This window comes from Triturus cristatus, chromosome 6 (assembly GCF_964204655.1).
Source record: "Triturus cristatus chromosome 6, aTriCri1.1, whole genome shotgun sequence".
In the NCBI taxonomy this organism is placed as follows: Eukaryota; Metazoa; Chordata; class Amphibia; order Caudata; family Salamandridae; genus Triturus; species Triturus cristatus.
This window is the reverse complement of record NC_140589.1, coordinates 341,842,459-341,859,859: the sequence shown is the minus strand read 5'-3', so window position 1 is coordinate 341,859,859 and position 17,401 is coordinate 341,842,459.

Below are 17,401 nucleotides of genomic sequence, written 5' to 3'. Positions count from 1 at the left end.
CACGTCTAGCCCTTGGTTTGGGTGTTTGTGTGCTGCCCGTGTCTGTGGGTTTGGGTGAATGTGCTGGTGCGTGTGTGCTTGGGACAGGTAGGGTGCTAGGTATTTTGGGTGGGGCATGGGTAGGAGGGGTGCAGGACTTTTGGAGGAGAAACACTGCTGACATCAGGGAGGAGGCCACGGACTGATTGGTCCTCTGTAGGGCAGACATGCCAGATGAAATGCCCTCCATGAACGACACCAGTTGTTTCAACAGACTGGTGTGTGCATGGAGGACACTCAGCATTGATGTCTGCCCTACATGGATCTGTCGAAGCAAGTCCACAGCCTCCACACTCAGGGCAGCAAGGGACACAGGGGCAGGGGGTTTGGTGCCTGGCACAAAGGAGACATGCTCCCGAACACGGGAGCCTCCACGGACCTCTGGGATGGGAGCAGATGGGAGGGTGGTGATGGTGGTGGTGGTGGGAGAGACAGCCTCACTAGCTGGGGTTTGGTGGCTGCTGACACCCGCCTCCACAAGGGAGTCATCCTCCGAGCTGCTGTGGCCCTCAGCTGGGGTGGATGGTGCTGAGGACTCCTCAGTGTGGCTCCACTCGCCCTCCGTGCCACTGGATCCCTCCAACTCCTCACTTTCTGTCCCAGTCTGGCTCTATGGCTCCTCCTGGTTCGTGGAGCTGTCCCCTCCTGTGGCCGTGGATGTATCTGGATAGAATTAGGAAACAAAGAACAACATCAGTCACCTGCACTGACCGCACACACCACAGTTAGTACAGCACATCACAGGGCAAGCGCTGGCATCATCAGCTGAACAATGCTCAAAGTGCTCACACTGTTTAGAATAAGCCAAATGTCAGTCTCACCATCAACCATGGCACTCATATCCCTCCTGGACTTGCACCCATATGTCTGTTGCATGTTGGATGCTCATACCCCAATGTGCAGACATGCACCACCTACACATTTGTTGGACATGCAAGTGAACATGTAGGAGTATGTCACTATACACACATCACATCTCATGCCACTGACTCAGTACAGGTGTCAGGATGAAGGGATGGCCAGAGTCTCATTTCACATGCTTGTGATGCATACCAGCAACACACACTATGATGTTCTCATGTCCTGATAGTCGATGCCACATTGGGGTGCATGGAGCACATTTGACCCCAATGCAGGATCACTCATAGCAGTTTAAATGCCATGGCACTGGCATGCCTGGAAAGTCAAATGCAAAAACAACAATTGATGGACAGAATGCAGAACAATGTCATACATTCACCCCAGTACAGAGATCTGGGCCTAAATCCATCGTTTTTTTGCTCACCATGCCATTCCAGTTTGAACCCAGCCATATGCAAATCAGTCTTGACCCTGTGCCCCATGGGAACAGTCCAGCCCGAACTGCCAAGCCAGGTTCTCCCTGGACTGGAAACAAGCATCCTAGGACCGGTTTCGGGCTTTCAGCCCTCGTCAGCCAGGATAGCCTGATTCCAGTGGCATGGAGAGCAAGGGACTCACGTCTGAGCATACCCTTCCCACTCGGGGTGACAAATGCAAAAACAACAATTGATGGACAGAATGCAGAACAATGTCATACATTCACCCCAGTACAGAGATCTGGGCCTAAATCCATCGTTTTTTTGCTCACCATGCCATTCCAGTTTGAACCCAGCCATATGCAAATCAGTCTTGACCCTGTGCCCCATGGGAACAGTCCAGCCCGAACTGCCAAGCCAGGTTCTCCCTGGACTGGAAACAAGCATCCTAGGACCGGTTTCGGGCTTTCAGCCCTCGTCAGCCAGGATAGCCTGATTCCAGTGGCATGGAGAGCAAGGGACTCACGTCTGAGCATACCCTTCCCACTCGGGGTGACAAATGCAAAAACAACAATTGATGGACAGAATGCAGAACAATGTCATACATTCACCCCAGTACAGAGATCTGGGCCTAAATCCAGTCAGTCATCACTGTCTCCAGTCACAGGGGCAGGGCATCCAGACAACAACAGTATGCACTGTGTCACAATCATAGGTCATGGGTAAAGCAAACTCTGCAGTTGACAAGTGCACTTGTCCATCCCCTGCAAAAAACATATCCCGGACCCAGACGACCCCACATCATACAAAACAGACATATGAGTCTCTGCGAACTCAACTCCTTGTACATGAGCACATCACAGTCTGCTGTGCATGAAACACAGCTGCCTGAAGTTCACAGTTGCATACACCATTGTGCACTGTCAAGTGATCACACACTTATATGTCACACAGGTCTTGTCTCTCATAGTCACAGCTCAGATGTCCTGCTGACCCTCAAACTCATGAACACCCCAGTTGTCCGGAAAAGGAAGCCACACTACAATGACACAGAGGCAGACACCTGAAGGCACATGTTCCTAAGCACAACCCGTAAATTGATACACAGGAGTGGGATTACTGAGTGTTTTTAAATGCCCTTGAATAGGCATGACTGCCCAGGTCTACGTGAAACAGTGTATAGCCCTGGACAGTAGTCAGGTGGCTTAGCAAGTGTGACACACTTGATATACATACTCCTGAGGCCCACAAATTGGAGTCCCCTGCGGCATGGGTGTGTTTGAAATACCCCAGGCACATGTGGCGTGTCAGACCAGCAATTGGAACACATATCAAGGGCACACACAGATCACATGTCAGATCTCAGGCATTGTGTAAACAATTGACCCACCCATGAAACACACAACAGTCACGGTAACAGATACTGTCCGGAACCTGAAGCATAGCTGACTGCAGGGACACAGTGCCCTAGTGACACAAGCCACAGTCTGTAGGGTCCACACCTGTGGTTCAGATGAGGAGGGTGCATCACGCAATTGAGGGACATGAGTCCTGGACTACAAGACCGACGTAATGTGGAAGTGTGACCAGGCCAAAAGACTGCAAATAAGATGTCAGACATATTACACAGATTAGGCATGGACTTACCCCCTCCTTGCTGCTGTCTGGCCTTCAGCTGCCCATCCAGGTCTGGGAAGACCACCGCCAGAATCCTGAGAATGGGGGGGTCAGGGTCCGGTGTCCGCACCTCCTGCGAGGAGGCGACAGCTTCAGCTGGACCCTTGCGATCCTCCGTGTCCAGCCCCGAAGGTCCTGCCACCTCTTCTGGCAGTTGCGGATCCGGCGCTTGTAGACCCCCACCAATCGAACTGCCCGGGCGATGGTCAGCCACATCTCCTGCTTCTGGTGGGCATCAACCTGTGAGGATGACAAAGTTAAAAGTCCATTAACACACATGCACCATATTTGTGCTGCACACAGTTGGATATACATGTCGTCATCACAAAGGAAAATTAGTTACACAGGTAGTGCACCCATGGAAATGGACAAATGGCCTACATGTCTGACATGTTAACAATGCCTGTGAAGTTTAAGCTGGCACAAATGCACTTTAGCTGCAGAAAACCTGTTCATTACATGTACCTACACACTTTGGGGGATGAAAGTACTCAGTGAGTATGCCTGCCACTGGTGTACACACTGCTAGTACTGCTAGTCAGACAACATGCACAATTAGGAAGGCAGTGGACTGCACATTCACCTTCTCCCCTGGTTTCCCCTACAGCTTGCTGTACTGTGGAAGGAGCCCGTCCAGCAGGGCCTGGTTCTCCTCCTCAGTGAAGGCTGGGGCCCTCTCCAGAGTATGTGCCATAGCAGTAGCCAGAGGATGCAGAGACAGCAGCAGTGTTATCAGAGATGTGGTCCAGTAGCATGTAGTGCAGGCAAGTGAGCTCTCTGGGGGCCAGCCAGCCTTATATCTGTGCTGCAGAAGCAGAATCTGTGCCATGTGTACCAAGTGATAGGTCCAACACGGTTGCATTCTATGAATCTGGCCAATCCATGGAATTGTACGACTTATACACGTCTTCCGCATTGTTCTAATCTTCACCTTCATAAAACCCTAGTAATTGCAACATTGTTGAAGACATCCAACTGAATTTCCAGCGCACGACTCGTACAAGTTTTGAATCCACATCCGTATCCATGACAGTCCAGAGCCAATGGGTGCGCACGGCTCGGTCAACTGACTGTACAACGCGTAGTTTGAAAATACACACGCACTTGTCTCCATACGATTCAGTGGCCAAGGCGTACGCACGGCTCGGTCCGTGCCTGCACGACGCGTATGCATGATAGTCACCCGCATCGGTCCTCATTGCAGTCAATGTTTAAGTACACATGGCTCGGTCCTGAACTGTGCAATGCGTACGCATGATAGCCACCCGCATCGGTCCTCATTGCAGTCAATGTCTAAGCGCACGCACGGCTCGGTTCTGAACTGTGCAATGCGTACGCATGATAGTCACCCCCATAGGTTCTCATTGAAGTCAATGGCTAAGCGTACCCCCGGCTCGGTCCTGAACTGTGCAATGCGTCTCTGTAAAAGTCACCTGCGTCGGTTGACATTGGTGTGACTTTTTGACGGCTTCCACACACAATTACTTGCCAGGGACTCAGGTCCACACCTACCACACTACAGCATGTGCCACACTGTGTCCCATGGCATGTAAGGCTGCATTCCCTGTGTGTTTGGGGGGGGCAACATTTGGTTTGTTGTGTGGCACTTTTGTGCAGCCACTCCCAGGCTGTGTACGTGTTCATGGGGACAGACTCCTTTGTTTGTTGTGCACATTACCACTGTGATGTGCAACTGTACAGTTATGGGCATGAGTCATGGACGAATCACTGACAAAATATCGAAAGACACAAAATCTACTTACAAATATATCGATACAAAATTATCGATCACATTATTATCGACATCACATACTTATTTAAAACATTACAAAAATATCGAACACACTATATCGAACTACATAAATATAGATACACAAAATATCGCAAACACAATTATCGGAATCCTGAAATATCGACGCTCATTAATAAACATATACTACATTACAAAATATCGTGAACTAAAATATCGACCACTAAAATATCTCCATTTTACTAATATCGACTATATAAAATTAAATTAAATACTAAAATCACACAACATAAACACCAAATAATGTCTTTTAACTCTACACTAAATTAATATTAAACAAGAATATATTTAATACATTTAAAAATAGATTACAAAACGTAAGTATTTACTAAAACATTATTAACAACCTTCCTACATTAAACAACAATATTATTGAATTATACTTTATTAATTCATGCATACAATACATAATATAATGTTTAGAAAAATACATATAGAATAATACACCACTAAACCACTAATTAGCGTTTTCCTTATTAGGAAACTAACTACCAGAATTAAAATAAAAAAAATTCGAACTAACCAATAAAAACACTCCAAATTCAAACTGACCAATAAAACACAAATTACAACATCCAAAGCACTATAAAAAGAAGTTCTACTTCATTCACATTCCAGAACCAAAAAAAATAAATTAAATGAAGAAGAAAGTCTACTGGATTGCAACTGCAGATATAAGGAAATCAACATACAGCAAATATTTAAAACTATCACAAGTAAGTTAACTATATTATAGTCATTAAGACTCAAAGCTAATAAATTGTAATTACAATATACATACACTATAAATAAATAAATGTCTTCTTTCTATTTCATGTTTTCACTACAGGAAACTCCAAAAGAAACTAAGAAAATACAGAACAGCACCAAAAAAGACACAACTAACAAAGTAAGTATTTCACAACCAAAAATCAACTAATAGATTAGAAACCACCCAAATTAAATCCCAAATACAAATCCCCTAACCATTCCCTATAAAAATATAGAAACAAATCTTAAAACAAATGTACTTTTATTTTCCACAGAAAGAAAATACTTGAAGAAAACTCCACAAATAAAGAAGAAAAAGGATTCTACTCAAACACATCAAAACCAACTATGTAAGTATATTGCAACTAAATCTTGGTTTTTTTCTACTGAAATTCAAACAAGAGCATATATAATAACTATAATATATATTTTCCATAGATAAAGCTACATCAAAATGACTGAAGGAGCAGAATTCATAACAAGCCAGAAGGGAAAAATGTTACTATGCTATATGGGATACACTTACACACAGGACAAAGTGTATGGTTTAAAAGTTAACTGGAAATGCACTAAATACTACTCTAATAAGTGCTATGGGTGTGCTACAACACGACAAACAACAGTACTGTACACTAGAGAACATAACCATCCACCAAACATTACTGAAATAGAAGTCAGATCTGCATTGGAAACTATAAAGGAAGCTAGCACAAGTTCTCAAAAACCTACAAGTGTAATTTTAAAAGAGCAGCTTCCCAAAATTCCTAAAACTGCCACAACACAAATGCCATCTGTAACTTCACTCAAAAGAACTATAGCACGTACTAAAAAAACCACTACTACTTCAACCCCAATTCCTCACACATATACTGAAGTTATTCTAAGTCCAGAACAAAGTATAACTTTAAACAAAGAACCATTTGTCATATTTGATAATAAAAACAATGACAAAAGAATAATAATACTTGGAACAGCCAATAATCTCTGTAAACTACAAGAATCACAAAACTGGATGATGGATGGGACTTTTACCATATGTCCCAAACCCTTTTTCCAACTATATACAATACACGTCCTATATCACAATTGCAATATACCATTAATTTACACATTATTACCAAACAAACATAACTCCACATACACTGAACTATTAAATACAATAAAACAAAAAACAAACAACTTTTCCCCACAAAAAATCATCCTAGATTTTGAACATGCAATGATTAATACTATATTAAAAACACACCCCCATACCTCCATCCAAGGCTGTTACTATCATTTTAATCAGTGCCTATGGAGACACATGCAAAAATCAGCCCTAAGCATTGAATATGCAACTAATTCAGCTTTCGCATATCAAATAAAAAAACTAATAGCACTAGCTTATGTACCTGACACAGACGTAACAGAACATTACAACATTTTAATAGACAGCACCTTCTACAAACAAAATGAAGAAAAACCAAGTCCACTATTGGACTATTTTGAAGATACATGGGTCGGCAGACTACATAGATCTGGCCACAGAAGAAATCCTAAATTCTTAATTCCCTGGTGGAACGTATACAGAAGCACATTAAATGGAGAATCAAAAACTAATAACGCAGTTGAAGGATGGCATAACGCCTTCCTGCAATCAACAGGCAGAACCAAACCAACACTAGAAAGATTTATATCATGCCTACAAAAAGAACAGAGTTATCAAGAGTTCCGAATGGAACAATCCATAACTCAGCTAACTCCAAAAACCTCAAAACAAACTAAACAAATGTATAAATATCTAGAGCAACAAGTAAAATTGTACCCTACTACCAAAGGCCTAGAATACCTAAACATCATAGCTAAAACACTTCTTTAAAAGACCAATACAAATAAATGACTGATTACTCATTTTCAATCATATCAAACACATAAAATATATTTATCTTATCACAAAAATAATTACTGTGTGTAACATATTTATCCATATTGTCAAAAATATATTAACACACATTAATAATATTTGTAATAAAATAAAAATAAACAATAATAATAAACAATACCCACCCACAATAAATTAACTTACCAAGTGTATTCCAAACTCTGAAAAATCCATTTCCTGCTTACACAATCCAAAGGTACAAAAAAAAGGTTCCCAAAAAAAATGGAAAAATACAACTGTCGATGTAATCCATAATCCATGCACCAAATATCCATAGGAAAACCATAAAAACCCCGAAAATAGATAAAAATAGTAAAAAACGCTCCATGAAAACCGAAACATTTAAAGAAGTGTAAAAAACATATTGTTCAATAAAACGAACACACACTTCTTTAAAAAAAAAAACGACACCATCCGAAACGAAGAACCTAGAAAAGAAACTATAAAAACAAAGCCACATACATTCCCACCCACATAAAACAACACATAAACACTTATTAACAATAGTACTAGATTTAAAACAGTTCTAGATAAACACCTTAAACCGAAGTCTCGAAACATGCCTACACAACGTTAAAAACACGTAAAAATACAACACGCAACTCTAACACATAACATTTCCAAATATAACTAACATATATACAGCTACACTAAACAGTATCTAAGTAGGCTCAAAATAAAATTTTAACCATGTAAAACATATAAAACAAACCTTACCTGTCACGACGTGAAGTAACTCCCAACCGCGAGCTTCCCTTCAACCCAAATGACCCAAAACAACATGACCGGGTTACAAAATAGAGCACCCAAAACATAATAAAACATTTAACTATAACAAAAAAACCCTCATTAAATCAGGTAAAATGTAAATTCACACCCAAATAATTTCTACTATTTAGTTAAAATAGACCTCTTTTTTTCATGTACCTAAAAATTGACTAAAAATTTTCATCATGTGTAAAATTATAAAAATAAATATTTCACAAATTAAAATATTTATTATTATAATTTCTAAAAAGAAAAAAATACAAAACAATGTATGAAAAATTGTTAGAAATATTTTGCATGAATTATACAATTTTATTTATGTTAAAAATGTGTTTGTTTTCAAAACATTGTTAAAAAAATTAATATTAATATTTTACATATTAATATTAATAAAAAACGTATCACATGTTTGTACTACAAATATGAAAATGTTAAAAATGCTTATATATGAAAAGATTTGCCAAAAGTTTGGTATAAATATTTTGAAAACCTATTGCTATTTTACATTTAATTTAAAACACACAATTGTACTACATTATAAATAATGTAAATGTATTATAAATGTGTACAAAATATAGTAAATGTGCATAACATTTTTTCTGACCTATATTCAATATGTTTGAATTGAATTACAATGTAAATAATGATATTGCTGAATGATTCTACTCAAATAAATAAACAATAAAAATTTACAAAAACTACAATAAAAACTATGTTCTTGTCTTATTAATTCTGGTTCTGTGATTATGTATATTTACCTTCTATTATCAATATTTAACATATGTAAAAAAATTGTTTTTACAAAAATAAAAAAAGTACAAATATTATAAAATTACAGAATACCATTACCCATTATTCCAATACAAAATATTCAATTTTTGTTCCTACTAATCACATTAAATATATCAATAAACATATCACATTACAACTTTAACTATATTTATTATCCTAAACTATAAATATTTCATTAAGTAGTACAAATCCAATATATAATAATAAAATCCAATTAATATACACTTAGGTGCCGATCACAATCCGGTAAAAACCGGGTACGAACCGTCGGACGGAGCATATTCTCCGTCCGACGCGTATCCGGTCGTCAAAATATACAAACATGGAATTACGATTCGCACGGGTACACCATTACCGTACGAATCGTAAAAAAGACCGACCGAACAAAAAACACCTACCAATGCGATCCGGGAAAGCGCCGACCTGACGTCGGGACGCACGCAGCCAGCCATTCACGACCCAGGAATCACGATTCGCACCGACGTCACCCCGCACGGTGAATATTTTGCGGCACCCAAAAACTGCCGGGAAATCAGGACGACGCGAACAAGGACCACCAGTACGCGACGGACAGACGGCGACGCGAACAAGGAGGACCAGTACGTGACGGACACACAGGACGATGCCACCAAGGAGGACCCGTACGCGACAGGACGACGCGATCAAGGAGGACCCGTACGCGACAGGACGACGCGAGCAAGGAGTACCAGTACGCGACGGACAGACATGGACCCGAACCTACGAGTCATCCCTGCCCTCATAGCAGTACACCTCCTCTACAGGTTACGACGCAGACGCCGCAGAAGGTCAGAATAACTAAGGGAGGGGGGAAAGTGGGGTGGGGTGGGGGTGGCACTACCAGGGCAGGCCACAAAACAACCACATGAGTGACACACTACACATGGCCTGGACATACCTGACTCCCATGCCCTGGTCACCACGAGGGGGTGGGGGCGTGTCCTGATAATCCAGCGACCGCCACAACGGAAGTCCGTCACCACGCGAACCGGCAACACAACCAGACAGGTACGTCCCGTACCCACGCCTGAAGAGCGTGGGTACGAGTCGGACCACGCCCACACACGTCACCCCAACAATGGCGGGACGGATCGCACCCACGTGGCAAAGGCCTGGGTACGGGCCGCACAAACATCACATAGCGTGGGGACGGATATGTACGGACCCTACCCCCACCCCGTATGCAAGGAGCGTACCCCCCAGCCCAACAGTGCAAGTACGACCCGTACCCCCACCCGCGGACGTACGGAGCGTACCCCCAGCCCAACAGTTTAAGTACGACCCGTACCCCCACCCGCGGACGTACGGAGCGTACCCCCAGCCCAACAGTGTAAGTACGACCCGTACCCACACCCGCGAATGCAAGGAGCGTACCCCCCTGCCCAACAGTGTAAGTACGACCCGTACCCCCACCCGCGAATGCAAGGAGCGTACCCCCCTGCCCAACAGTGTAAGTACGACCCGTACCCCCACCCGCGTATGCATGGAGCGTACCCCCCATGCCAACAGTGTAAGTACGACTCGAACCCCCACCCACGAATGCAAGGAGCGTACCCCCCTGCCCAACAGTGTAAGTACGACCCGTACCCCCACCCGCGAATGCAAGGAGCGTACCCCCCTGCCCAACAGTGTAAGTACGACCCGTACCCCCACCCGCGTATGCATGGAGCGTACCCCCCATGCCAACAGTGTAAGTACGACTCGAACCCCCACCCACGAATGCAAGGAGCGTACCCCCCTGCCCAACAGTGTAAGTACGACCCGTACCCACACCCGCGGACGTACGGAGCGTACCCCCCATGCCAACAGTGTAAGTACGACTCGAACCCCCACCCACGAATGCAAGGAGCGTACCCCCCTGCCCAACAGTGTAAGTACGACCCGTACCCACACCCGCGGACGTACGGAGCGTACCCCCAGCCCAACAGTGTAAGTACGACCCGTACCCCCACCCGCGGACGTACGGAGCGTACCCCCAGCCCAACAGTGTAAGTACGACCCGTACCCCCACCCGCGAATGCAAGGAGCGTACCCCCCTGCCCAACAGTGTAAGTACGACCCGTACCCCCACCCACGTATGCATGGAGCGTACCCCCCATGCCAACAGTGTAAGTACGACTCGAACCCCCACCCACGAATGCAAGGAGCGTACCCCCCTGCCCAACAGTGTAAGTACGACCCGTACCCACACCCGCGGACGTACGGAGCGTACCCCCCATGCCAACAGTGTAAGTACGACTCGAACCCCCACCCACGAATGCAAGGAGCGTACCCCCCTGCCCAACAGTGTAAGTACGACCCGTACCCACACCCGCGGACGTACGGAGCGTACCCCCAGCCCAACAGTGTAAGTACGACCCGTACCCCCACCCGCGGACGTACGGAGCGTACCCCCCATGCCAACAGTGTAAGTACGACTCGAACCCCCACCCACGAATGCAAGGAGCGTACCCCCCTGCCCAACAGTGTAAGTACGACCCGTACCCACACCCGCGGACGTACGGAGCGTACCCCCACCACACCAGTGTCAGTAGACACGTACCCTCACCTCTAATGCAGTGTGCGTAACCCCACCGTGTATGTGCCAAGCGCACATATCCAGAAATCGGAGGTGTGTGTGCAGAGTCCACCCAGCAGTGCCCTGAGACAGGAGGGGTGGGTGCAGAGTCCTCCCAGCAGTGTCCAGACCCAGGAGGGGTGGGTGCAGACACCTCCCAGCAGTGCCCAGAGACAGGAGGGGTGTGTGCAGAGTCCTCCCAGCAGTGTCCAGACCCAGGAGGGGTGGGTGCAGAGTCCTCCCAGCAGTGTCCACACCCAGGAGGGGTGTAACACATGTGTGTGATGCCACAATTACCCACATCCATACTGCCTACAAGGGAACATGTCCCCATGAACTCATGTCAACTGACTCCACACACAAGTACAGTGATCACCAAGGATGCCACGATTGTTGCAGGTGGAGACATGGCCATGCATGCATGGCCAAAGTAGAAGGGCTCCGTCACACACACAGCTCATGTACACACAGCTCTGCGCTAAACATTGGGAACACCCTGCAGGGAAGAAACTGGGTACACAGAGGAAGGAATACACCCTGGGACAATTGAACCATGCAGTAACTGCTGACATGACCTAAGGAAGTTAGCCAACACCTTGTGATGGCACACAGATCCTAGGGTGGCCCCAAAGAGCAGAACACTACTACAAATCCCACACACCCAAAGCCTTAAACACCACCCAAAACAATGTAGCAGCCCCACCAACACCAATACCACCATAGCAGGAGTGTGATAATGAAAAAAAAAATAAGCTTTAATCAGCATGAGCACAATGTCCGTGGATCAACGGCAGTTCAAAGTCAACAAAGGCCATAGGGCAGTCAATTATTCCCAGCTGCATGGGGGACACAGTGGGATGTGTGTCCCCTACCTTGCCTGCACAGTCAAATGCCATCGTCTTCCATACTGGTGAGGGCATCAGGGGGGGGGGAAGCAACAGGCACCGCAGGGACATCAGGGCAAAGGGGCGGCGTTGTGGGTGCAGGGATGGAGGACTCAACCACAGGGGGTGTGTCATGGCCAAAGGCGGAGGCCAGGATGGCACTACACACCTTAGCAAGGTCCTCCAGGGAGTCCCCTGCACCCGAAGTGACCTCAGGCCCCAAGGAGGGGGGGGGTTCAGAGGGATGGGTTGCAGCGCCACCGGGGGAGGGTGGAGACAGGGGGGGAGACTCAACCACCCTGACCGAGGACTTCCTTGACCGCTTGCGTGGTGGCGTAACTGTGGGGCTCAGGGACAGAGCGGCCATGAAGGAGTCCTTGGGGGAGATGTGGCCAGGAGAGCTGAGGGGAGGGGATTTGGAGGGAGTGGATTGTGTGGAATGCGGACTCCCACTCTGGCTGCGTGTCACACGTTTGCCCCCCGACCCAGTGGGTGTGCCTATCTCACCCTGTGTGTGCGTGTCAGGAGGAGTGCGGTGGACCTTCCCTGCTGGTGTGGTGCCTGTGTCTGTTGTGGTGGGTGCATGCCGACGTCTGGGTGTACGTGGGACAGGCATGGAAGTGGGAAGTGTGGATGGGGCAGGGGTAGGTGGGGGGAGGTCGCGCTGCAGGAGACCCACTGCTGCAGTCAGTGTGGAGTCTAGGGACCTCAGCAAGTTGCGTTGGTCAGCCTGCAAAGAATGAATGCCCTCCAAGAATGCCTCGATGTTGGTGAGGGTTTTCCCGTGGGAATGGAGGACATTCAGGATCGCAGCCTGACCAACCTGCATTTGCCGCTGGATGTCCATAGACTCAGCATTGGCGGCAGCAGTGGAGACAGGGGCAGGGGGTGCGGTGCCTGGCAGGAATGAGACATGCGGTGACCGGGCACGCTGGGAAGGGACACGAGCAAGTGGGAGGCGGTTGGTGGGAACTGAGGGGGCGGTGGCAGGTGTTGTTCCACTGTCAGCTGCTGGTGCAGCCTCCGCCAACCCTGAGACATCCTCCTCGGACCTGTCAGCTTCGTAGTCTGATGTGCCAGTCGACAGGTCCTCGGCCACACTATCCTCCGCCTCTGTCCCACTCGATGTGCCAGCCCCGATGTCACGGCTGCCACTGGTGCTCGGTCCCTCCGCCTGGTCCGTGTCCATGTCTCCCTCTGTGTCCCCCGACGATGCTGTGGGCAGGGTGGAGAGACAGAAATTAATCAGACACCTGTACACATCTGTCACATGAGTCCAATCTACATAGTCAACATTGCATAGCCTGAAGAGGCAGATCCCTAACATCTGCAAAACAAGGTACCGATGTAGGGCATGAAACACAGTTGGTTGAGCCACCATGCCACTGAAATACCATGGAGAGCATGAGACAATAGCTGATGACAGGAAACGGAGTCTGACATAGCACCCAGGCCCTGGGGACAATCCTGCACTGCCTCTGCACCACACAGCGTTTGTGAAAATACCTATGACCAGGGACAATATCCATGAACTTGAGACACATGCTGCATAGGTAATGCTGCAAACATGCCCAACATAACTCGGTCACTGCACCTTGCGTGTGTGTCCAGTAACATCACACACTGTCCAGACCCAGCAATTAGGAATCAGGATTTGACACATAGGCATTGCCCGCCCCAAGCAACCCCCACACGATGCTAATTGCTGAGACACAGGTGGCACCAACATCTCATAGTCTGGGTGATAAACACAGTGGCAGGCAAAAGGCTAGATTGGACGCAAAACAGCAAAGGTGCGCCTGTACAAATAATGAGGTACCAGTGCCCATCCTCAGATGAGTATAACAAGACACACAGGCACTGGCAACTGTGAGTATGAAGAGGGACAATCAGGTCAGGCTGCACAGTGGACACCTGTACATAATAGCACGTCTATATACATGGTGACAGGGGACAATGGCACAGAGCACAACCTACGCTGTAGACAGTGAGAGTGTCCACGTTGATGATGACACAAACAACACTGAGGATAAGGTGCCCCAGGGGACAGTATTGGGCACGCAACTACATGCTACTGAATGGCTGAATGGGAATGACTGCTACACACGTCACCATCCCTGCACTATGCGTAGCGCACACTCATGCACATCATGTCACAGGCCACTACATAGGACATGCGCGCTGTAAGGCATGACACATGAGAGACCAACTCCCATGTCTGGAGCCAGCATCAGTGCCAACTGACATGGAACCCACATGCAGTGAACTTGACAGTTCACAGGCAAGGTCCCACAACCTGTTACCCACCACCACCACCCATGATGCTACAGTCATTGTTCTCGTGGACAAAGCGCCAGCCTACATTACCTTGTGAAGGAGTGACTACACACAGACCAGGGAACACATTGCAAGGAGGGGAAGGGTGGCAGGGGCGCAGCGCTACACTTGGGCAAACTGGATGGGCACAGCACCTTTAAACCCTGCCAGTGAATTAATGCCACTGTGCCCTTACAAATGCCGGTGACACACAACAAACGCACATGTACCTACCCCCTTCCGCCTGCTGCATCGCCTGTAAGCGCCTCTCCAGGTCTGGAAAGACCACCGGCAGCACACGCCTGTGGAGGTGGGTCAGACGGCGGCGGCCGCGGTTCTTGTGGCTCTCAGGTGAGTCCCCCAGCAGGAGCCGTGCAATCCTCCGCGTCCAGCACCGGATATCCTGCCAGCGTTTCCTCACCTGGGACAGGCTCCGCCTCCGACCATCCACACGCCTCACGGCACTGACGGCGGTCAGCCAGATCTGCTCCTTGGCAGAGGCGCCTACCTGTGAGGAAGTACAAGTGACACCACATCAATACACCAGCCACATGTCACAGAGAGACATATGTGAACATAATAGCTGGTTACTACATGGCATGTAATGCAGACAACGCATTGCACCTCTGTCATAGGGACATCATCCTCTGGTGAGGGAAAAGGCAGTACGTGCCATAGTGGGTACTCAGGTGGAATGATGGCAATGTCACAATCAATGATCAAGGCTCACACTGTGCATCACACCCACCCCTCCTGTCTCAGGGCACTGCTGGGAGGACTCCACACCCACCCCTCCTGTCTCAGGGCACTGCTGTTAGTGATAGGTCCCCACCCCTCCTGTCTCAGGGCACTGCTGGGAGGACTCCACACCCACCCCTCCTGTCTCAGGGCACTGCTGTTAGTGATAGGTCCCCACCCCTCCTGTCTCAGGGCACTGCTGGGAGGACTCCACACCCACCCCTCCTGTCTCAGGGCACTGCTGTTAGTGATAGGTCCCCACCCCTCCTGTCTCAGGGCACTGCTGGGAGGACTCCACACCCACCCCTCCTGTCTCAGGGCACTGCTGGGAGGACTCCACACCCACCCCTCCTGTCTCAGGGCACTACTGTTAGTGATAGGTCCCCACCCCTCCTGTCTCAGGGCACTGCTGGGAGGACTCTGCACACACCCCTCCTGTCTCAGGGCACTGCTGGGAGACATCAGGCACCCCCCCCCTGGTACCCCCCCGACAGTACATGGCATGTGTGTCACACCGGGTCACAATGCCTGAAGACACAGTCACAACATAGGGACAGTCTGTGGCAGTGGCCTATGCACTCACCTGATACCCTGGTCGCCCATACAGCATGGGGTACTGTGGGAGGATCACATCCAGCAGAGCCATGTTCTCCTCCAGGGTGAATGGCTGTGTCCTCTCCACAGCCCTTGACATGGTTCCAGGGAATCAGTAGCAGCAGCTTGGTCGACAAATGCAAAGATGTGCAGGCAAGTAATCCCTCATGGGACCTGGCTGCCTTATATGTGGCCTTCTGCCCAGTCTCATGCACAGGAGTACAGAGTGATTGGTCACTCACATTTGCATCCTATGTTTCCACCAATCCCTTCAAACCTAGCAGTCTGTGGGTTCTCTATCGGTTTCATTCTCCTGCATGATGTCAGCCCCACAAACACATTGCAACAAAGTAGAAGAATTCCAACTGACTTCTGCTGTGCACCTTCCAGAACAAAATCGAAATTTGAACCTGGTCGCCATGACAACCAGCATGCATGTAGGCCTTAATACTTGTCCCCTATGTAATTAGGAGAATCACACACAGGTACGGTGCGTTTCCGGGCCCTAGGGCACCCCAAATGCATGGCAACGGCCCGTACATGCATGCCGACGTTCAAAATCACTATGGGTCTGCACGCGTATGCGTACACGTAGTGGTACGGACCGTACACACGCATGTACGCTCACTATCACTATGGGTCTGCACGCGTATGCGTACACGTAGTGGTACGGACCGTACAACTGCCTGTACGCTCACTATCACTATGGTTCTGCACGCGTATGCGTACTCGTCGTGGTACGGACCGTACAAATGCCTGTACGCTCACTATCACTATGGGTCTGTGTACCCGTAGTGATAGTGAGCGTACATGCGAGTGTACGGTCCGTACCACTACGTGTACGCATACGCGTGCAGACCCATAGTGATAGTGAGCGTAGATGCGAGTGTACGGTCCGTACCACAACGAGTACGCATACGCGTGCAGACCCATAGTGATAGTGAGCGCACAGGCATTTGTACGGTCCGTACCACTACGTGTACGCATACGCGTGCAGACCCATAGTGATAGTGAGCGTAGATGCGAGTGTACGGTCCGTACCACAACGAGTACGCATACGCGTGCAGAACCATAGTGATAGTGAGCGTAGATGCGAGTGTACGGTCCGTACCACTACGTGTACGCATACGCGTGCAGAACCATAGTGATAGTGAGCGTACAGGCATTTGTACGGTCCGTACCACTACGTGTACGCATACGCGTGCAGACCCATAGTGATAGTGAGCGTAGATGCGAGTGTACGGTCCGTACCACTACGTG